General features: G+C 40.3%; 1 protein-coding gene across 2 annotated transcripts in view; it reads left to right on the plus strand.

The window, feature by feature from the left end:
• The first annotated feature begins 6,533 nt into the window (after positions 1-6,533).
• ACSL3 (acyl-CoA synthetase long chain family member 3) overlaps positions 6,534-23,981 on the plus strand; it is an 87,348-nt gene continuing 69,900 nt past the window's right edge. Inside the window, exons 1-2 of one of the 2 annotated variants that reach the window (XM_061187923.1) lie at positions 6,534-6,784; positions 7,390-7,489. The gene's annotated coding sequence lies outside the window, so the exon portion shown is untranslated. The remainder of the gene's footprint in view (positions 6,785-7,389; positions 7,490-23,981) is intronic. The other variant, XM_061187915.1, reaches the window with a different exon arrangement.

Here is a 23,981-nt window from a genome sequence, read left to right on the forward strand (position 1 = left end):
TGTCTCTTCCCCCACTGGGTCCAGCATGATGCTTTTGCATACAGTAGGTGCTCACTGAATGAATGAATGAATGCAGTGGAAGCCTCTCTGGGTTGGAAGTTAAGACCTGATCGTCTAATCCTACTGTATGTAATAAAAAAAAAGTGTGACTAAGCATACATCACCCACCTATTTGTATCCCATGTTCCATTTGAGATGTGAAGGGATTGGACCAGTTCCCATACAGTTGGCCCTCAGTATCTGTGGGTTTCACTACTGTGGATTCAACCAATCTCGGACACTGAGGGCTGACTGTATTCATTATACTACGTCATTTTATATAAGGCCCTTGAGTATCCTTGGATTTTGGTGTCCACAGGGGCTGCTGGAACCAATCCCCCGCAGATATTGAAGGATGACTGTATTCTAGGCTGATATTATGCTACTTCTTTCTAATGTGGCATGCATTACTGATAGTTTACATCCTGGGTCTGTCTTGATTTTGTTTGGTCAGTACTTTTGCTGTGCTGGTTAAATATTTTAAATCTCTCTCCACTCAAACATATTAAGTCAACAAACACTTATTGAGTGTCTGCTACCCGTCAGGCACTGCACTGGGCACTGGGTTACCGTGGAGAATGAAATGACATGGTCTGTTGTTTTCACGCGTCTTACAGTCCAGTGCTGTGCCAATGAAACAGGAAGGAAGAGGCAGGGCACAACCTTTAAAAGAATGACGTAGCCATAGGACATGACAAAAACTGGTTAGAACCAACTAGGTCCAAGATGGCAGAAGATTCGACTTCCACTAGACCTTGAGCCTCATTATACGCTCATTGTAACATATTAGCATCTAAATGACACACCCACCAGCACCATGACAGTTCTGAGGCTAACCATAAAAGGCCAAAAAGTGGGAGGTAGCCCAATTCCTGGAAATCCCCACCCCTTCCCCTGGAAGAGTTGGAGTAATCCTCCCACTCATTAGCCTATGAAATTACCCAGCCCATAAAAACTAACCATGCCATATTTTGGGGCCTCTCACCTTCTGAGATGGCCCACACTCTGTCTGTGAAGTGTCTTTCTCTCTAAATCTACTTCTTACCTATCACTTTGTCTCTCAATGAATTCTTTCTGCCATGAGACATTAAGAACCTGAGCTTCCTTAAGTCCTGAGGCCAGGTGTGTGATGTCAGTTAAAAGACTATGGGTTCAAGTCCCAATCTGAGTTATGTGGTTTCGCCAACTGCAGTAGCTGCCAACCATAGGTGGCTATCGAGCACTTGAAAGGTGATTAGTCCAAATTGAGATGTGCTGTAAGTACAAAATAAACACCAGGTTAGAAAGAGTAACCCCAAAGAATATCTGATTAATTATTTTTTATATTGATTACAAGTTGAAATGATAATATTTGAGATAGATTTAGTTACATAAAATATACTACTAAAATTAATTTGGCTTGTTTTCTTTGTACTTTTTCATGTGGTTACCAGAAAATTTTAAATTACATATGTGGTTCCAATTACATCTTCAATGGATGGTGCTAGTCTAGAGCAGGAGACTCGTGATTCTCAAATTTTATGGTTTTCTATGAATCCTTGGAAAATCTTGTTAAAATGCAGATGTGGTTCAAGTAGTTCTGGGGTGGGGCCTGAGATTCTGCATTTTTTACAAGCAACCAGGTGACACTGATGCTGCCTTCCATGGAGCACACTTTGAGTAGACTAGATTTGAAGACTTACAAAATGGTAAGTTAAATGTGGATCGAAATATATGATTGAGGAAAAAATATATAGGAATGAACTGGTTGCAGAAAGAATGACTGTTAAGATAAACTAAATATCACAGAAGCAAGAACTGAAATAAATGTAGTGTGAGGACAGTTTCTCAGTCAAACTTTTAAAAAATAGTTTGATGTCTTGTGAGAGATTTAAATGTACTGCAAATATCATCAGTGGTGTATGTACTCCTCTACACTTACGCATGAGTGTACCGTATTCAATAGTCGAATTCAGCAAATGTGTATTGAACTCACTTGGTGCAGGTATTATATCTATCAGCACATTGGGTAGACCTTATGGAATAAAAAGATGAAGATGTGGTTCTTCTTCTCAAACAGCTAGCTCATCATGGGGTTTGAGAAAGAGATAAACACAACTGACCTAATACAGCACGAGAAGCACTAAGCTCACGGTAGTGCAATATGGTGTTTTTGTTTCCTTTCACCTTTCTACCAGTAACACGCTCTGATTTCCCTGTGGGACATCTACGCCCACCGCCCAACACTTTCCCTCGTGCTTCTGAGATGTGGATTGCTGACCTCCATCCTTGGATCCCAGGCTGGAGCAGGTGAGTCAGGTCTGGACGGACAGAGTATACTGTTGTGGACATAAATTGAGCAAGGAGGGACATATAATGCCTCAAGAGGAAATGAGATTTCTGGGAGGAGAGTTGGAATTTCCAGTGGGAGAGGAGTCCGCCATAACCTCCAGCCATCTTGCTGCCCTGGGGGTGGGGAAGCCAGGATGAAGCAAACACTGTCACCAAGGAAGTAGATCTGAGGAATGGAGAAAGTCAAAACTACTCTTTCTGATCCTTTTGAGCTCTGTATCAAGCTGTCCCTGAAGGCCGATGTACACCCTTTAATTTGTAAGCCATTAAACTCCAATTGCTTAAGCAAGTTTAATTTGCATTTTCTATTGCTTGAGTGTTTATGGAATCCAGTGTCATTGAAAGACACTGAGTTTGAGAATCTCAATCCCTAGAGATCTTTAGTGGATGTGAGGGTATCCCACTGTGATGTCTCACCCCATGATCAACATGTGCATCCCTCCTGAAGTTGATACCTGTGTTGCAAAGAACTTCCTAGAAGGACCGCAGGATTTGGATATACAAGATCTCTTAGAATTCTCCTGATTCTTTCTTTGAAATTCAGTAATTGGAAAATTTCTTAAAATACATTCCAGTTTCTTTTTTTTTTAAACAAAAGGATAATGGCAAACACTGTTGAGTGTCCACCTGTAGCAGATTCTGTTGATGCCCTGAACATATCCCCTCGGCATTCACACGTCCAGGATTTGCTGATGGCACCTGTGAATCTCCATCTCAGGGCTTTTTCCCTACCAGAGGGTAAGGCAGTAATTTGTCCCTATTGGGGCTGATACATAACCCAGGCACAGTTCTGCCAATCCTGCCTACTAAGTCTTGCTAGCACTACAACCTGAGGCCTCACAGAGTATCGGCTCTGCCTTCATGGAATCTTGCGTAACACTGATCTGCAACCAAGAAACTCATTTTCCTGCAGAGTGCAGCAATGGGCATGTGACTATAGGATCCATGGGTATTACCATATACATGCCGCCTGATAGAACTCTTAAAGGTCTCTTAAAGGCCCAGCTAAGGAGTCAGCTTGTAGATGATGCTCTTTTGGGGTGGGGCCCTGTACTTCAAAATATGGCATAGGCTTTGAACCAAAGATCAAATGATGCTCTGTCCCCAGTTGCTAGAACATCCTCTCCCAGCCCTAGTGGATGATCTATGGTTGAGCTAAGCTTATCAGGGTATTTTCATTTGCTAGTGATTGGTTTAGGGGAAGAGGGCTGAATACATCTTGGGAAGATGCAGTTCCATAATAAACACATACTGACATGTCAGAGAAGCCAATTTTCCCTTCTGGCTTTGGATGTAGTATTGTGTAAAGATAACGTTTGGAGCAGTTGCAGCCACTCTGTAACCAGGAAGAGAGAGAACATGAAGACTGAGAATGGCAGAGTAAAGAGATAGAAGGAGCTGGGTTCTGATGACACCAGTGAGCCCTTTGAAGAAACCCTAGAATTGCCTTCCTCTGCACATTTTACGTGAGATAACAGATGGTTTTATTATTTAAGCCACTTCTAGTCAGAGGTGGGTAATTTCCAGTGATACCCACGGTGGACGCTTCTGAATTGGGCTTCCCACATTTATTCCTTCCCATGGCTGCTTCTGTGTTGATGGTGTCCACCTTCCACTAGAAAGGCCAAAAATGCTGACATTTCCTGGTTTCTCTTGCAGCTAGGAAATGACATGACCCAATTCTGGCCAATAGGACTTGAGGAGCAGTCAGTTGTTAGCTTTCTGAGAAAGGGTTTCCTCCTTGATAAGGAGTGGCATTTAGGAAACATGCCCCTATTATTTGGCCAGATGCTGTTGTGTCTTCATGTGACACTTGAAACTGTCACGGCCATCTGTGAATACGATGGTCTAAGGATAAAGCCAGAGTGAAAGATGTAAAAGCTGAGGTCCTCAGTGACCTAGCAGAGTCCCTGGACCAATCTTGGACTTGTCCTGCCTCTTGAGTTATCTTTAAGTGAGGTAAATAAATGTCATAATTTAAGTTGGTTTTTGTTGGATGTTCTGCTCCTTGAGGCCAGCGCCATCTTAACTCAAAAATATAGTATAGTATGCTACTTCAATCACGGTCTTCCCTTCCCAATCCACCAGAAATTAAAGAACAAAAAGTTTCTGTTAAACTTTTAAACATCAGCTGGTCCTGGTTTTACCTTATAATGATTATGGAAAATGCTAGTAGTACATAGTTTGCTATAGAAGCACAAACTATTTCTATGACCCTTCACATGAGACAGATCATTAGGTATTCATGAAAATTACAAAGATATCTCCTCTCAATAGCCCTGTAATTGGGAGAAATAACAAAACTGTAAAAGGAAGTGTTGGATGTTTTCATTCAGTTGGCCATTATAGTTTCTGAATTGAGTTTTTCTAAAAAGAAGGAAAATGCAGCCAAATTCCATAATTCCCTCAAAAGCTCTAAGTAAAAATATACTGAAATCCTGAATAAAAGAAAAGCAACTGTGCATATATTATTTTATTTTAAAAACAGAACATCTTAGAGACTGGAAATATTACATTTCTGTTTACCCTAAGCAAACAAGATGGGAATTTAGAGTTTTGAGTCCAAGGAGTATTTTCCTTTAAAAATATATATCATACACACACACACACACACACACACACACTAGTAATAAAGTAATGAAGATGTTAAGATGTTGCTGGAATTCTACTAGTCTGCTTTATGCTTATTGATGGAAAAAAAGATTCCTCCCTTGTAAATTATTTTGCTAGAGGCTTTTCCTGGTTCTGGAACTACCACTTTTAAGGTATACTTCCTTCAGCATGCAGAATGGTGGCGGTCTTTTCAGGTAAGAAATCCTGCATTCCATTTATCTTCAGGGTGTTAACCTTTGACAGAGCTTTGACAGACTAGCGAGCAAATGAACCTATTTTTCTAGCAGAAGAGCAGGTTGCCTGAAACAGGTATCCTTTCCTTTAGGTAGTTAAACTGGCCTGGGGCCCAAGGTGAGTGAGATTTCTTTGCTCTCAGCCTCATCACTACACCCAGCTCAAGTTCAGGCGGCTTCACGGATTTTGAGATTCTCTTGGGAAGCGAGCCCCTGCTTTAGCCTGAGGCTGGCTCATGAACGTCACCTTTCACCTACTTAAAGACAAGTTTTGCATAGCATCGAGGTTTACTATTCAAGTAGCTATTTCTAGCTCCTTCATTACTTCAAAACAAAATAAAACCCTCCAAATGTTTTATTTCCTGTGGTATCAAATCTGACTTAATGTAACTTTGTCCACAGACCAACTAAATAATATGTTGGATTAAAGAAAAAAAAAAAGCTCAACCCCACTGCTGCTTGGGTAATGAAAGCCATTTTTCTTACAGTGTATTGTACTTGTTGTTTTAGTCATTTGTGTTTTGGTTCGTTTGCTTGCAGTAAGGCAGTCTACCTGCACTCTATGTTTTTTTCCTTTTTGTAGTGTCTAAAGTGAAATATAATGGCAAACTTTAAAATACAGAAACCCTTTTAGCTTCATAAAAAGAACGTCCAAAGACAATAATTTGGGGTCAACTTTATAATTTGAAAACAAATATCTATCTGGTATAATTAGTGAGTGCGCTGAGGGGAGATGGGTTATTTGCTGGGTTCGGTGAGGCCAAAACAAGAGACAATAAAGAAACATGCTTTGAATTTTTGAGACCCTCTCGCTGCAGACATTTCCAAAAATCATTTTATTTTACAAAATTTGACAAATTTGTGCAAGAACGAAACAAGTAATCCAGTTAAGAATGAAAATAATAACGCGCATTTTTTTCCTGATCTATATTAAGATTTATGCATTACAGCAATATCTGCGTTTTGTAGTTCTTTTTTCGGGGAACAGGGCGGGGGTCTTTTCCTCCGGAACTGCCCTCCTGCAGACCCGGCCGGCCCCGCCCCATCTCCGCCCATGCTGCGGCCGCACAGACTGGCTCTCCTCCCCCGGCCGCAGTGGTCCAGTCCCTCCCCGCCGACCTGTCCCCGCCCCGCGCCGGCTGCGGCTGGGTCACGTCCGCCCCGGCTCGGGCGAATGACCCATAGTAACCCCGCCCCGCCCCCGGCCGCTCGCGCCGCGCTCCCGGCCGGAATTCGATAGGCCCAGCCCCGCACGCGCCACCGCCCGCGGGCCAATGGGCGGCTGCCTCTCTGCATATGCAACGAGCGCCGGCCGGGGGCGCGCGTCCCGGGCGGTTCGGCTCAACAGACGCTGGTCTGCCGGCGCTGGGCCGCTACGCTGCGCTTGTTGCGAGTGCTGGGGCTGAGACTAGGCGGCGCGGCAGCTGACCGGGCAGCCGACCGCCGCCCTCTCGCAGTGAGACCGCGGCGGCTGCGTCAGGGTCCCCAGGAGGCGGACCGGGGCGTGAATGCTCTGGCGGCGCAGCCAGGCCTGCATGGGCCGGAGGAACCGGAGCTCCGGCGTCGCGGTGAGTGCAGCGCCCGTGGTGGGAACGGCGGGGCCGTGTTGGCCGCGGGGCCTCCGCGTGCGGCCGGGCTGGGCCCGAGGGCGGCCCGGGCCTGGGGGAGGGACGCGGCCGGCCTGGAGGCCCCGGCTCCTCGACGTGGCCGCCGAGCCCGGCGCCGAGGGTGTGCGCGCTGGCGGTGCGGGCTCTGGGGCCGGCCCGCGGCGTGTGTGGGAGGCGCGGCCGTGGGGTCCGGGAAGCGGGTGAGGTGGGGCCCGGGCCGAAGGGCCCACGTGAGCTGGGGGAACCGCAGCCAGAGCGGCCGCGCTGTCCGGGGGAGGAAGGATGCGCGGGGTCTCTCCCGGCGCTTTGGGGGCGGGGTGGGCTGGGGGATTGGCTACTTTCACTAGCCCGGCTCTGACGCCGTCGCTGGGAGGAAACTGAGCCCTGCGGTTTCGGAAACCCACACTGGGGGGGGGGGGGGCGGTGGGTTGCTGCGGGGTGTGAGGAGAAATTGGGGGTGTGAGATGGGTCGACCTCGGTATTTGTTCTGGCCACGATCGGTGGTGATGGGGCGGGGATGAATACTGTTGTCTTGGGGTTGGGAGTTGAAGGTTTGTTTTCCCTAGGTGCGTTTTAATTATACAACAGCAGTGGAACGTGTAATACCGAGAGAGTACTCACTACCAGCAGCCCAGTGGGGTAGGGATGATCCGGCCCGTTTCACAGGTGAGGAACCCGAGGCCCAGAGACATAGAACTGGTTTGTCCAGGCTGGATTTAGAAAATGTGCTCGAAGCTATTGTGTATATGGCTCTTCAAAAAAAGGGTAGAACAACGTCTTCGAAATTATATGGACGTTAGAGAGAGAATAGGCCTCGTGAAAGTGATTATAGTCGAATAAGATGACAAACAGCTGACACTTACTGAGTCTTTATAACATTGCAGGCGTTGTGCTAAGAGCTTTCTGTGTAGTATCCCTGAAACTGTTAACAACCCGCTAGGGGGGCGGTTATTCCCATTTTACAGCTGGAGAAACTGCTGTTTGGATATATTAACTTGCCCCCAGATCACAGCAAGTAAGAGGAGAAGCTGGGATTCAGATCCGCCTGTCTGAAAATACAGAGCTTTCACATCTAAGCGCTATAGTATGCTGCCACTCCTTGGTGGCTGGCTGAATAGTTGTCACTGTGGATTTTTGTTTGAGTGGCCAGGAGAGCTGTAGTTTGATGATAACCTTTTTTGTTTCCCCAGATTAGTTCCGAGAGTTGAAGGGTGCTGCTGAGTTGCTCCTGAAAGTGTATTAGTAGGTTATTACAGGGAGGAGGAGGTGTCATCTGGGAGTGTGCTGCACAGACCTTATTCTTTTGTGTTCTGGCGTCTTCCCATGCACTTCTCGCTCTTGGGGATGAGTAAGGCTTCTTTAGTCACTCTGGCATTTTCCCTTTAGACTTTTCCTGGTTTCTCTCTTTTTCTATAGAAAGAGTTGGTTCTGTAGGATGGCAGTGTTGGGTGTAGAGCAGAGATCCACTGGATGTATGGGTCACCTAGTGTCTTTGGGTCTCGGTTACTGGGTTTGTAAGATGTTTGCGCTGGTTGATTTAAAGCTGAAATATTCTGAGTCATGTCCTTGAAGGAAAGAAGGAAGGAAGGAGGGATGGGGAGAATCAATCCCTGTCTGGTTTGGGAAGTCAGATCTTAAAGCCCCAACATTTTTCTCATTGCTTATGTGCTCCTCTGTTGTGTGGTTCTGCTTAAATTAACCACTCCCCTTTCAATTAATTGCTCACTTAGAGCCTTTAATTCCTATTCTATGTCAGGCACCATGTAAAGTGCTGGGAATGCAGCACTGAACAGAATTGGTGTGAGCTTTGCCTTTACGGAGGAAACAAACATGAAGCAAATCTCATACAAATAATATATAATTACAAATTGTGATATGTGTAATGTGTAATGAAGGACAAGTAGTGTGTGAACGAATATTATATAGAGGATTGTGATTTAGATGGAAATCTGGTCTAGGGAGGTTTTTTTGTTTTTCCCTTTAGATGGTGGGTGACCAGTAGTGCTTGTTGACTAGACTGGGTACTATATATATATTTTTAAACTTTTTATTTTGGGATGATTTGAGATTTACAGAAAAGTTGCAAATATGGAATATTCCTGTATACCATAACCCAGCTCCCCTGCTCTTATATTAACACGTCACATAACCTTGGTGCATTTGTCAAAACAAGAAATTGATATTATCCTCTTAACTAAACTGTAGACTTTATTCAGATATCACCAATTTTTCCACTAATGCCCTTTTTTCTGTTCCAGGTTTGAGTCCATGATACCAGCTGGCATTTTGCATTCATGTTATTTTAGTCTTCTCTAATATTAAATGCTAATTTTAAAATTTACCTTTTATGAGTTTACTTCTAATAATTTGTAAGAGTGGTATGGAACACTAAGAAAATAAATATACGAATATGTAAAGTAAACTATATTATATGTCATTTTCCAGCGATTCCAGTTTTGTTTAGATTAAGATTGCCCAGTATCAGTACGGTAGAAAGAAAATTGATCAGACTTAAAATTCAGGATCTCGAAAGGGAACATTTTCACTGGCATCTCTTTATCTCTCAAATTCCTTTTATTTAATTTTACTTATTTCTCTTTCTTTTTTTTTGACAGATTATATTCCATTGTAGGTTATTACAAGATATTGGGTATAATTCCCTGTGTTATACAGTACATCCTTGTTGCTTATCTATTTTACATATAGTAGTTTGTATCTGTTAATCCCGTACTACTAATTTGTCCCTCCCCTCCTCCCTCTCCCCTTTGGTGACCATGTTTGTTTTTTGTGTCTGTGAGTCTGTTTCTGTTTTTTATACATATTCATTTGTATTATTTTTTAGATTCCACATACAAGTGATATCATATAGTATTTGTCTTTTTCTGTCTGACTTGTTTCGCTAAGCTTAATATTCTCTAGGTCCATCCATGTTGCTGCAAATGGCAATATTTCATTCTTTTTTCTGGCTGAGTAATATTATAAACATACACACGCATATACACATCACATCTTCTTAAGCCAATCGTCTGTTGATGGGCACTTGTGTTGCTTCCATGTCTTGGCCATTGTAAATATGCTGCTAATATACATGTACCCAAATGTTCATTTTGAATTAGACTTTTCATCCTTTCTGGAGTGGAATTGCTGGATCATATGGTGATTCTATTTTTAGTCTTTTAAAGTACCTGAATACTGTTTCCCATAGTGGCTACACCAAATTACATTCCCACCAACAGTGTAGGAGGGTTCCCTTTTCTCCTTCAGCATTTATTATATGTAGACTTTTGATGGTAGCCATTCTGACTGACAGGTGTGAGGTGATACCTCACTGTGGTTTGTTTGGATTTGTATTTCTCTAATAATTAGTGATGTTGAGGATCTTTTCATGTGCCTGTTAGCCATCTGTATGTCTTCTTTGGAGAAATGTCTGTTTAGGTCTTCTGCCCACTTTCTGATTGGGTGGTTTGAGTTTTTTTTGATATTGAGTTGTATGAGCTGTTTGTATAGTTTGAATATTAACCCTTTGTCAATTGCATCATTTGCAAATATTTCATAGGTTGTCTTTTCATTTTGTTTATGGTTTCTTTTGCTGTGTAAAACTTTTAAGTTTGATTAGGTCTCATTTGTTTATTTTTGCTTTTATTTCATTTCCCTTGGGAGACTGATTTAAGAAAATATTGCTACGATTTACGTCAAAGAATGTTTTGCCTATGTTCTTTTCTAGGAGTTTTATGGTGTCATGTTTTATATTCAGGTCTTTAAACCATTTGGAGTTTGTTTTTATATATGGTTTGAGGGAATGTTCAGATTTTGTTGTTTTACATGTAGCTGTCTAGCTTTCCCAACACCACTTTTTGAAGAGACTGTATTTTCTTCTGGGGAGATTTTTGAATTGATATGGTGAGATACTACTAGATGACGATCTTGCATTCTGAGGCTGTAATTAAATGTACATAAAGCAAGAGTTTGAGAACTTTTGAGCAACAATATTCTTTTAATTTCAATGTCTGTTTCTACCCAGAATGTCACTCCAGCTCACATTGCAAGATATGAAAGTGAGAGAGGGCATTTTTTTCAGGAAGTCATTCTCCCTGCCTTTAGGGTACTTAAAGCTTAAATATTCCTGTAATACTTAAACTTTCCCCTTTCAGATGAACAGTTGGGAAGCAAGAAACTTATGTGAGATTTGGACTTGAGGATGGGATTTGGATGTTTTCAGGAAAGCTAGGCCAAAAAAAGTTGACAGTTTTTTCTAACTTTAGATAAGTAGTATTATAATTATCAAAAGTATCCGGTGTAGCTTACACTTTACAGAGTGATTTAACTTAAAATTCTCACCTCTTAGGAGACAAATGATGACATGATTTGGGAAATATAAGCCATTAAATGTGTGACTATTTCAGTTGAACATGTATTAAGCCAATACAAGTAGCTCATTGCAGTACATTTACTGAATGCCGTCTGCATGCAAAGTACTGTGCTAGGTGTACAATGTGGAATAAATAAAAAGATGAACTTGTAAAGTCCTTGCTTTCAAGGAGATTTCAATTTAATGAATACTAATACTCAGATTAAAGTTTTTTTCCTTTTTGAAGTACTATCATTTTAGCTTATTTGATCCTCTTAAGAGCCTTATATCATTAGCAGAAATATTGAGAAAATGGAGATTTAGAAGCAAAATTGCCAGACCTGGCGATTAATAGTAGTATATGGGTTGGGAGAAGGAGATGTTGAGTGATTACTCATTTACCATTTTGACGCTACCAGTGTAGAGATTGCCAGTGGAGAGACTAGAAAGAGAACAGGAAGAGGCCAGGGATGGAGCTGGGTATAGGAGGCTGAGCTTGCAAAGGACACAGGAGTAGTGGCCAGGGAGGTGAGAGGACAGCCAGAAGCATGTGTCCCTGCTGCCAAGCGGAAAGCTGTCAATACTGTGGAATGCCCCTGTGAGGAAAATTGAGTACCATCTGTTGTATTTAGCAACTCGGAGGTCATGGGTGACCTTGGCAGGAGATACTGATGTGGTGGTAGGGATGGGATGGGGAGCAGAAGTAAGTAGAAGGTGGGGAAAATGGAGACAGCAAGAATAGGAAACTGCTTCCACGAGTTTTGATTTTTAGCATACTTAAATGCTGATGGGAGGGTGTCTCTTGAGAGGGGGAGGTCGAATATAGATGAGAAAAGTGTTACTTGTTTGTGCAAAGTTCGTGAGAAGATGGGAGGGCGTGGGATCCAAAGCAAGTGAGCCCTGTGCCTTAGCTGGGAGGAGGGACACCTCTTCTATAGTAACAGAAGATGGGCCTGTAACCACCTGACAGGAGTCAGTACCATATTATGGAGCCCTGAGCAATTTCCAGAAAATTGCCAAGAACTGTTGAATTCCTGAAAATCAGCCCAATTTTTGCTGACTCATGACGTAGTCTTTTTAGAAAACCTCACTACAAAGCATTGTGTGAAATTGATTTGACATGTGACTTAATCTTGATTTTTATCCACCTTAATATGGTATATACTTTCATCTGACTTTTGATTACAGTTTATTTCTTTTCTGAAGAAGGGGACAGTATAAACATTAAATCTTGTGATTTCTTCCCTACGTGCTATTTTTAGTTTCATAATAGTTTTCACACTGCTTCTGTTTTCCTGACATTTTAAATGCCTAAATTCTTTCTATTTAAAATTTTAACTTCTGTTTTTACTGAAATATGTTTACTTCTCATGTTTCCCGTTTGGAGGAATAAAGAATTATTGGATGATTCAGTGAGCTTAATGGATCTGTTAAATTTGAACTGAAGATACCTAAGAGTAACCAATGTTTTGGATAAATTGTCTCCAACTATAGTTCCCTATTTGTTTGTGAAGGTATTACGAGGATATATAGGGGCAATGATTTATTCACTTATGTATTTCTTTAGTATGTATCCTGCCAGACACTGGGAATTTGAAAATGATTAACAGATCGTCCCTGGGCTTCTCTGGAGGTGCAGTGGTTAAGAATCCGCCTGCCAGTGCAGGGGACACGGGTTCAAGCCCTGGTCCGGGAAGATCCCACATGCCGCGGAGCAACTAAGCCCGTGCGCCACAACTACCGAGCCTGTGCTGTAGAGCCCACGAGCCACAACAACTGAGCCCGTGCACCTAGAACCCGTGCTCCACAACAAAGAGAGCCACCGCAATGAGAAGTCCGCGCACCGCAACGAAGAGTAGCCCCCGCTCGCTGCAACTAGAGAAAGCCCGCGTGCAGCAATGAAGAATAAATTAAAAAATTTATTTATAAATAAATAAATAATTTAAAAAAAGAAAAAAAAAAGAGATCGTCCCTGCTCTCGAAGAACTCAGGATTCATGAAAGGAAAGTATGAACATTATATGGTGTAAGGGAAGAAGGTATAAGAATAGATGCATTACTGTGTGGTATAGCTCAGGGCAGGAGCTATACCATATCTCCTGTCTGGTATAGCTCAGACAGAACAGGGCAGGAAAAAGGGGAGACTTTACGGTGGAGGTGGTAGCCCAGTTTTCTACGACAAACTGGACTTTTTGCCAAGTGAACAAGGGAGACGGAATAGAATGTTTCACCTTGAATCTGTACCAGGTGTGTGTGTACACAGATACGTACACATTGGAGATGGTATAACAATACTAAAGAATGTTGTTAGAAAAGTAAAAACCTTATCTTGCTATAAAAAGCTTCCCATTTGTCTGTCATGTCACAGTCAGCTTTTCTATCCCTTATTTAATTTGGAAAGTAATCACACTTAGATAATATTTTTCTGATACAAAGCCTGGTTTTTCTTTTTCTGTACTAATGGTCTTTGGAATAAAGATGATAGCCAATACCTTTACAGTATTTCCTCTGGCCAGGTGCTGTTCTGATTTTCTTCTCAATTTTATGAGATAGGTTTTTTATCATTCTTATTTCACACATGAGGAAATTGAGGCACAGGGAGCTTAAATGACTTACCCAAGTGTGTGCTGTACCTCATCCCACGTAGTTAGGTTTCAGAGTCCAAGGCCCAGGCGCTGCACCTCCTCTCTGGGGTGACAGCTTGGTTTGAAGTTCATATATACCTCTGAAGGCATGATTATACCTGGAAGGGAGCTGTGATGACAGTTTATCTATTTTTATTACACATAACTTACCTCTTCCCCCCCCCCCCAAAGCCCTGTTTTTACAGAGGAGAATGTGAGGAGTAACAAACTAAATTGAGAGAATTTAACTAAAATTTTCTTCTTGTACTTGAACGTAAATACATCAGGATACATTCTCCTTTAACATTCTTACGTAGGAATCATTAACATTGCCCTTTTAGCATTTTTCGGATCAGGAATATAAAGCAACTTTGGGTTCTGTATTCTGCTAATTCCATTTTTTTCCTTTTCTTTCTTAAAAAAAAAAAAGAAAGGAGACCTGCTTTCTGTATGTCTGAGAAATATTTCGTAATATTTGATCCATTTAAAGAAACCACTTCCTTCCCCCAAATCCTCCAGTTAACCACTGATCTGAATTTGGTGTTCATTATTCATATCCATTGCTCTGCAGTTTTATTACACATGGATGTATCCCTAAACAGTGTACAGTATTGTTTTATGTATTTTTAAACTTGATATAGATGGCATTGTATGTATTCTTATGCAGCATCCTTTTTTTTCAGTTAATATCACTTAATCTATGTGGTTTCATCAGTTGAGTTTCATCACTGTGGGTACATCTTAGTTTAGCTAATTTACTTTAAACTTGTTTTAGTTCCATTTTTATTTCTTTTTTGTTCTTAGTAGATAATTTTGCAGATATGTATCTAATATTGTTTCATTTTAAATTCCATAAATGACTGTAGGGATAATTCACATGTGTCCTTCCTTTTGGGAAATTTTTATAAATCTACTTTTGATCAAGCCAATTCTGTATTTGAGTGCTTGTTTAAGAATTTTCCTCTAAAATGTGCCTTTTTCCATTGTAATTTTGGTGGGTAGGGACATGGACTTGGAGTTAAGTTTTCTTGGAATTGAATTCTGGCTTATTAGTTGTGTGATCTTGGGCAGCTTATTTAACCTTTCTGTGCCTCAATTTCTTCTATAAAAAACAGATAATAAGAAAATCTGCTATATATTGTTGTTAGGATTTATATGAGATAAGTTCCTGGCACATAGTCAGCACTCAGTAAATATTAACTATTTTAAATTTATTTATTTTTAGAATATACAGTGTTTTCTGAGGTCGTCCACTCACTCTTTGTTATTGCCTTACCTTTTGAAGCAGCGTTATCATCCTTACATAGACAAATACACTTCAAGGAAATGTCTAATGTAGTGTAACCTCTGGTTAATGGAGATTGGGAAGAGATATTGTAAGTAGTAAACTGTAAACTGAGGGACATTAAGTAGATTTTGTTATATTTTAACGTCAATAATTTAGGATTTACCTTGTGCTTTAGTTTTCTGGAAGTGTATATAAAGCACCTTGAAAGTAGGTTGACATGGTGTACTTCTCAGTCAGATAACTTAAGAATCTCCTTATTAGTTTTAAACATCTTTTGAATATGACCTTGATAATGGTTCAGGTAGCATTTCTAAAAATACTGTCTTAGGTCATCAACTTTGTGTTGAGTGGCGAAGGAATCATTGCCATATATGTGTGTAAAACTTGCTGTGTAAATTTGACCTGATTCCTTAACCTTTCTCAGCCTTCCATTTCAATTTCTGTAACATAAAGATGTTCTTACTTTGCAGGGTTATCACGAGGATTGAGGGAGATGACAGATAGTAGTTTAGGGTACACGGTTGACCCGTATGTTAGTTGTTAGTTATTTCTCTGCCTCCCTCTGTCTTCTCTTTTTTTCCGGTTTTCTTTCTTCTCTATTCTTCCTTTTTTCCTCTTCCCTCCTTTCTCTGTCCTTTCATTGATATATAAAAATCTGCACATATTTAATGTATACAATTTGAGTTTGGACATGCATACACCTGTGTAGCCATCACCACAATCAAGGTAATAGACATATTGATCACCTCCAAAAGTTTCCTTGTGCCTCTTTGTTTCTTGTTTTTGTTGCATTTTGATTTTTTCTGTCCTTCAGAAGCAGTTTTCTGGTAAGAAGTAACAAGGTATTCTGAGTCCAGCATGTGAGCAAACCCATCATATAAGTAAAAAGCATACATCACTTAAAGGGGACTAAGGAATACTAATTCCTGAAGGAAGGGAGTGTGCAAACTCTCTGAAGATACATAAAGGATGTGGTTAATGTTGAGTGAGCCGTACAGAGGGCAGAGAGGTCATACTGGCCAGGGTAGCCAAGGGAAAGGTCAGCTGAGCAAGCGAGACATAGATTGGATTTGAAAAAGTAGTTGAGTTTGAGGTAGAGGAACTCAAATGGGGATGTCCAGGGCAGTTGGGGAAGAGCAAGATTGACAAAATTGAGGCATCACCTGTTCTGGGGGACTAGAGAAGCTGTGAGGATAAGTCACATCCCTGCGGAGAAGCAAAAACACCAGAGACTTAGAGGACAAAGACAATTAAAGACCTTGCCTAAGACTCATTTATTTATTGATTCCTTCAACTCAGGAAGTACAGTTGACCCCCGAACAACATGGGTTTGAACTGTGCGGGTCCACTTACTTGTGAATTTTTTTTTCCCCCCCCACTAAATGTGTACTACAGCATTACACAATCCAAAGTTTGTTGAATCCCTGGATGTGGAACTGTGGGTATAGAGGACTGACAATAAAATTATATCCGGATTTTTGACTGTATGGAAGGTTGGCGCCCCTAAACCCCGTGTTCAAGGGTCAGCTGCAATTGTTGAATGAATGGAAGGTAGTAGGAATAGGAAGGGACACTGGGCAGCCAGCAAGTGAAGGGAACCATGTGGGCTCTGAGTTGTTACAGGAGGCGCATTTAGGGTCTGGCCCGAGTTGTTTCTAACCCTGCTGCTTGACTGTCAGCGTGGCACTGCCCATGCCATTTAGCCTTTGTGGAGCTCAGTTTCCTTGTCTGTAAACCTTTCTTGCTCAGCACTCTTGTGAGCTGCTTCTCCATCAGTGCTCTTTTTCTTTTACCTCCCTTTCCACCTCTTCCTTTTTCTTGGTTTAGGACTTTTTCTATTCCTGCCACGTTTCTTTCTTAGGCTTCTTTGAAACTTTATCAGTTAGCTTTGTGTGTTTCCCCCTCTGTGTTTATTTATGTGTTTAGTACTTGTAATTCACTGGGGTATTTGCATGGGTTTTATTAGATACTAACTACACTGACTGCTGCATAGATGTAACCTTTTGAATATTATTTTCTAAATTGGTATTGTAGGCATAAAACAGTTCATTTTTCTGCATTGCTGTTTCTGGGTTATAAAATACTCAGTTATCACTTTGGCCAGAATTATGAAAAGTTCCTACTTCAACCAGAGAAGTTTCTTATTTTTACTTATTTTACTTTCATCAGGATTGAAGTGATCCTCATTCTGGACCCTGACTTTGGCTTTTTTTTTTACTGTAACATTAAAATAATCAGAAATCTTTCTCTTCTCTTTGGAAACTGACTTGATCTCTGAACTTATTACCTCCTGTTTGGGGGAAGCTTGGGGTAGTCGAGTTCTTTCTAAAATGAAGTAAGGAGTTTATTTTAGTTCCATGGAAAACCAGAATGAACCAGAATGAATTAATCTTAGAACTGTACTTGACATTAATTGCAATTATACCACATGGACCATAATACACGGAATTATTATTTTTTACATATTCACAGTGAATACTTCCGTAAGTCATTTTCCTTTTGAACTGAAACTTTCCATATTGCTAGTGTGTTAGAGTCTAGGAATTTGTATTCATCATTGACTCTGAAACTAGGCCTGAGTTCTAGCCTGATGCCTGTTTAGACTCTCCTGCGTAGTATTCTCCTTAGAAATTCAAAATGTTTATTTGTAAGTCACTTTCTGAGGCATAAAAAGAATACCTGTTTTCTCCAACATCTTGAGGTGGGGGGGTTGTGAGAGGTAGTAGCTGGTTGGGAGTGAGGTGTGAGGTCAGAGAGGGGAGCTCATGGGACCCCAAGTATAAGGAATGAGATTGGCGTGGTAGAGGGGAGTGATGCAGGGCTTGAGCTTTATGACCACATTGGCACTTGAATTCCCAAATCTGACTCCACCTTATTCTAGTTTTGCAACCACAGCAGATTACCTCCAAGCATCAATTTCTTTAAGATAAGGAAGGTCTCTGTCTTGCAGTGTATGTGTGCTCCGGGGTGTGCATGCAAGTCATCTCTGCAGTGCTGGAAGAAAACGTTAGAATTTTTAAAAAAAGTCCATATTTTATGCATGATTTGTGGTGTTTATAGTATGCTAGAACAATAACACATATGCACAATGTTAAAGGTACACGTTTGGAATGCCAGCAGTTTTACCAAAAGGCGCTTGTTGTGATCCTTAAAGTTTAGAGACCATGAGCTAGTAGATAAAAGCTAGGCCCATGCTTGGAGGCTTATTAGTTTGGGGGCAGCATTATATATAGATGAATTGGGGATGGGGTTGAAGAACATGGATTATTTGGCTCGGGGAAGTGAAGGGTATCAGATTTAGGGAGCATGTCTCTGCAAGTTCATTTGAAAAATGGTAGACATAGTAAATCTGGCATGGGTAACGATTTGAGTTACTCTGTGAAAGTTTTAAACTGTATATTCTTACATTATCTCAGTGTTAGAAGATTACATGGTAGAAATTTGGATGGGACATAACCCAGAAAAGTGAGTCAGTGTTAGGGAATTGCTCTTGATATGCATGGGTAGTTTACCCACAGATAACTGAGAGCTGGCTGTATGTATGTCTAATTCAATGTTTGTTTATATTGTATGATGCCAGAGGACAGGCTTGTTAACTATAGGTGATTAATTACAGTTTTGTGTTTCATGTTATTAATTTCAAATTGCTTTATGAAATAAATGTATTTGCTATCTTTTCTTTTTAGATAAGTCTAAAACATAATGTGTTTCTTTTGGGCTCCTTTAAGGGAGAGTAGCTGTTTAACGTAGAAAGTAAGCATCTCTGAGGATGGGGATACTTGTTATTCACTGATGCACATCCAGTGCCCAGCATATAGAAGATACTCATATTTGTTGATAGAATCAATCTTTGCATCCCTGTCACCTAGCACAACAATGAACATGAGATACTCAGTAAATGTTTATTAAATTGAGTTGAAAGATTTGAACATAATACCAGAAAAATTTTGGAAGGCCAAAAACCTGACATCAGAATGACCATATACATTTATTAGTGGGAGCTCAGGAATTCTGAAAGAGTAGACTTGCTTTTGATATGCATTTGAATAGCTCACTGGTTGAGTAATAGGTATAGATATAATTTAAAAGTTATGTGATAAAGAAAGCAAGAAAGTGTGATGGATGGTCTTCGGGCCAGGCCAGCTGCTTGTTGTACTTTAATATCATAACCACTTGTAGCCTTTGGCACTCCTGACAATGCCCTCATTGACCCTTATGTCTGCCTTTGGCTTCTAGGACATGCTCTTGGTTTCCTTACCCTTCTAGCTGGCTTTTATAATAACTGTCTTTAATCCTTTTATCTTATAACTGAGTATACTATTTTTGAGGGATTCCATGGTTTCAACTCTAATATGGTTAGAGTCAGTGATGATTCTAAAATCTACATTTTCAGTTCTGTCTGGAGCCCCAGTCTTGTATTTCTGACAATATTGTGAATATCTTTTCTGGCCATTTCCACAGACTTAATATCCTACCCTATACTCATGTACTCATATGTATCTGTTCTTCTTCCTGTATTCTTCATATCTATTGCAAGTCATCCAATATTCTAGAAGTGTTGACTTTAATCTTCAAAGATTAATCTTCACATCTCACCACATCCTATTGGTTTTACCTCAGAAAGTCTCTCCAGTTGGTCCTCCTACTTCTCTATCTGCTGCCCTAAACCCTGGACCTCATCATCCTTTGCTTGGGCTATTGTAATAACTATATACTGGGAATCTTTTGTGGTTTGTTTTCTTTGTTGACCCAAGTAGTCATTCTGAAAAAACAAATCTGGTCAAGTGCCTTGCTTATTAAAACCTGTCTCTGCAACATATTTCTCTATTCCATTTTCATTTCTAACTTCTCTCAATTTCCTATGTTCCAACTATCTCAAGCTACTTGTGATTCCTTATTCTCTGCCCCTTCATGCGTCTGTGTGTTAGGCAGGAGTGGAGGGAGAAATTGGAGCACAGAGGGATTGATTTAGCTCTTGTCTGTGGGACCAAGGAGGACTTCACATAGAGGCTTCAACTGAATCTTAAAGAGTGAGTTTACTTTGGCAGTCCTTTTAGCTTCTTTTAATTCTATCAAATTCTTTTAATTCAATCCCAGTTCCAGGTTCTAGAGAGAATATTATTGAACCAACACATCAGTACTTTCGTTACAGGCCTCACTGGTCATAGGCTCCTGGATCCCTGTGGATGCCTGTGTTTGCCATAGTCACCGGGGGTAGAGATGGGCGTGAAGTGGCATAGTTCAAACGAAACCAGTGCTTCTCTTCCCAACAGAGTTGTAGGCCAGGCAGTGTGGGCTGTGTAGGCTACCGTGGTAGCACTGGAGATGGTTTTATAATGAGAAAAAAGACTTAGGAACAAATCCTTTTTGGGACATGGGAGCTGTGGAAGAGAGGTATTGCTAGGCTGATTGTTTCAAGGATGTGTTCCTCATCTTTCTAGGACTCACATTCAGCCATTGGCTCAATTCTGGTTTTACTTTGATGCTGTTTAATTTATTGTATAATCTATCCTTCACTCATTGATCTGAAACGCCACCATCATTAAGTGTAAATGTCCCATGACTATTTCTGGTTTTTACAATTCTGTACCAGAACAGTTAGTGTTAGTTTTGGCATCTAATAGGCTGGTATGCACTAAGTATTCTTGTTCTCAAATTTTCTTAGCTAATCTTAAAATGTTTTCTTCTAGATAAACTTTGGAACTAGTATATCAACTAACCATCCAAAATTGACAAAGTCCTAGTAGGATTTTGATTGGGATTGTATTTGGTTTATAGGTTAATTTTGGTGGAGTTATAGTTATCCTTTCTACCCCGGACCTAGTCTGTCTTTCCATGTATGCAAGTCTTTTAGTGTCTATCAGTAGTATTATTAATATATATATATATATATATACACACACACACGCATATATAAAATCTTTTCCCTTTTTATTTTCTAACTGGTTATTACTACTGTATAGGAAAATGATTGGTTTTTATTGTCTACCTAGTATCCAAATATCTTAGTGAACTTTCTCTCTGGTTGGATAATTTTCAGATGATTCTTTTGGATTTTCTTGTCAGACATTAATTATTTGCAAACAGTGATTATCCTGTCTCTCCTTTTCCAGTATTCCTACTCCTCATTTCTTTTTTTCATCATTGCATTGTCTAGACTGCAGTGCTGTCCATAAGAAATGCAGTTAGAGCCACAAATGTGAACCATTATCTGTAGTAGTTTAGATTTCTAGTAGGTATCTTTTTTTTTTTTTTTTGTAATTTAAACATCTTTATTGAAGTATAATTGCTTTACAATGGTGTGTTAGCTTCTGCTTTATAACAAAGTGAATCAGTTATACATATACATATGTTCCCATATCTCTTCCCTCTTGCATCTCCCTCCCTCCCACCCTCCCTATCCCACCCCTCTAGGTGGTCACAAAGCACCAAGCTGATCTCCCTGTGCTATGCGGCTGCTTCCCACTAGCTATCTATTTTACATTTGGTAGTGTATATATGTCCATGACACTCTCTCACCCTGTCACATCTCACCCCTCCCCCTCCCCATATCCTCAAGTCCATTCTCTAGTAGGTCTGTGTCTTTATTCCCATCTTGCCACTAGGTTCTTCATGACCTTTTTTTTTCCCCTTAGATTCCATATATATGTGTCAGCATACTGTATTTCTTTTTCTCTTTCTGACTTACTTCACTCTGTATGACAGACTCTAACTCCATCCACCTCATTACAAACACCTCCATTTCATTTCTTTTTATGGCTGAGTAATATTCCATTGTATATATGTGCCACATCTTCTTTATCCATTCATCCGATGATGGACACCTAGGTTGCTTCCATGTCCTGGCTATTGTAAACAGAGCTGCAATGAATATTTTGGTACATGACTCTTTCTGAATTATGGTTTTCTCAGGGTATATGCCCAGTAGTGGGATTGCTGGGTCGTATGGTAGTTCTATTTTTAGTTTTTTAAGGAACCTCCATACTGTTCTCCATAGTGGCTGTATCAATTTACATTCCCACCAACAGTGCAAGAGTGTTCCCTTTTCTCCACACCCTCTCCAGCATTTATTGTTTCTAGATTTTTTGATGATGGCCATTCTGACCGGTGTGAGATGATACCTCATTGTAGTTTTGATTTGCATTTCTCTAATGATTAATGATGTTGAGCATTCTTTCATGTGTCTGTTGGCAATCTGTATATCTTCTTTGGAGAAATGTCTGTTTAGATCTTCTGCCCATTTTTGGATTGGGTTGTTTGTTTTTTGTTATTGAGCTGCATGAGCTGCTTGTAAATCTTGGAGATTAATCCTTTGTCAGTTGCTTCATTTGCAAATATTTTCTCCCATTCTGAGGGTTGTCTTTTGGTCTTGTTTATGGTTTCCTTTGCTGTGCAAAAGCTTTTAAGTTTCATTAGGTCCCATTTGTTTATTTGTGTTTTTCTTTCCATTTCTCTAGGAGGTGGGTCAAAAAGGATCTTGCTGTGATTTATGTCATAGAGTGTTCTGCCTATGTTTTCCTCTAAGAGTTTGATAGTGTCTGGCCTTACACTTAGGTCTTTAATCCATTTTGAGTTTATTTTTGTGTATGGTGTCAGGGAGTGTTCTAATTTCATACTTTTACATGTACCTGTCCAATTTTCCCAGCACCACTTATTGAAGAGGCTGTCTTTTCTCCACTGTATATGCTTGCCTCCTTTATCAAAGATAAGGTGACCATATGTGCGTGGGCTTATCTCTGGGCTTTCTATCCTGTTCCATTGATCTATATTTCTGTTTTTGTGCCAGTACCAAACTGTCTTGATTACTGTAGCTTTGTAATATAGTCTGAAGTCAGGGAGCCTGATTCCTCCAGCTCCATTTTTCTTTCTCAAGATTGCTTTGGCTATTTGGGGTCTTTTGTGTTTCCATACAAATTGTGAAATTTTTTGTTCTAGTTCTGTGAAAAATGCCAGTGGTAGTTTGATAGGGATTGCATTGAATCTGTAGATTGCTTTGGGTAGCAGAGTCATTTTCACAATGTTGATTCTTCCAATCCAAGAACATGGTATATCTCTCCATCTATTTGTATCATCTTTAATTTCTTTCATCAGTGTCCTATAATTTTCTGCATACAGGTCTTTTGTCTCCTTAGGTAGGTTTATTCCTAGATATTTTATTCTTTTTGTTGCAGTGGTAAACGGGAGTGTTTTCTTAATTTCACTTTCAGATTTTTCATCATTAGTATACAGGAATGCAAGAGATTTCTGTGCATTAATTTTGTATCCTGCTACTTTACCAAATTCATTGATTAGCTCTAGTAGTTTTCTGGTAGCATCTTTAGGATTCTCTATGTATAGTATCATGTCATCTGCAAACAGTGACAGCTTTACTTCTTCTTTTCCGATTTGGATTCCTTTTATTTCTTTTTCTTTTCTGATTGCTGTGGCTAACACTTCCAAAACTATGTTGAATAATAGTGGTGAGAGTGGGCAACCTTGTCTTGTTCCTGATCTTAGTGGAAATGGTTTCAGTTTTTCACCATTGAGGACAATGTTGGCTGTGGGTTTGTCATATACGGCCTTTATTATGTTGAGGAAAGTTCCCTCTATGCCTACTTTCTGCAGGACTTTTATCATAAATGGGTGTTGAATTTTGTCGAAAGCTTTTTCTGCATCTATTGAGATGATCATATGGTTTTTCTCCTTCAATTTGTTAATATGATGTATCACGTTGATTGATTTGCGTATATTGAAGAATCCTTGCATTCCTGGAATAAACCCCACTTGGTCATGGTGTATAATCCTTTTAATGTGCTGTTGGATTCTGTTTGCTAGTATTTTGTTGAGGATTTTTGCATCTATGTTCATCAGTGATATTGGCCTGTAGTTTTCTTTCTTTGTGACATCTTTGTCTGGTTTT

The sequence above is a fragment of the Eubalaena glacialis genome, chromosome 1, assembly GCF_028564815.1.
Source record: "Eubalaena glacialis isolate mEubGla1 chromosome 1, mEubGla1.1.hap2.+ XY, whole genome shotgun sequence".
NCBI lineage: Eukaryota > Metazoa > Chordata > Mammalia > Artiodactyla > Balaenidae > Eubalaena > Eubalaena glacialis.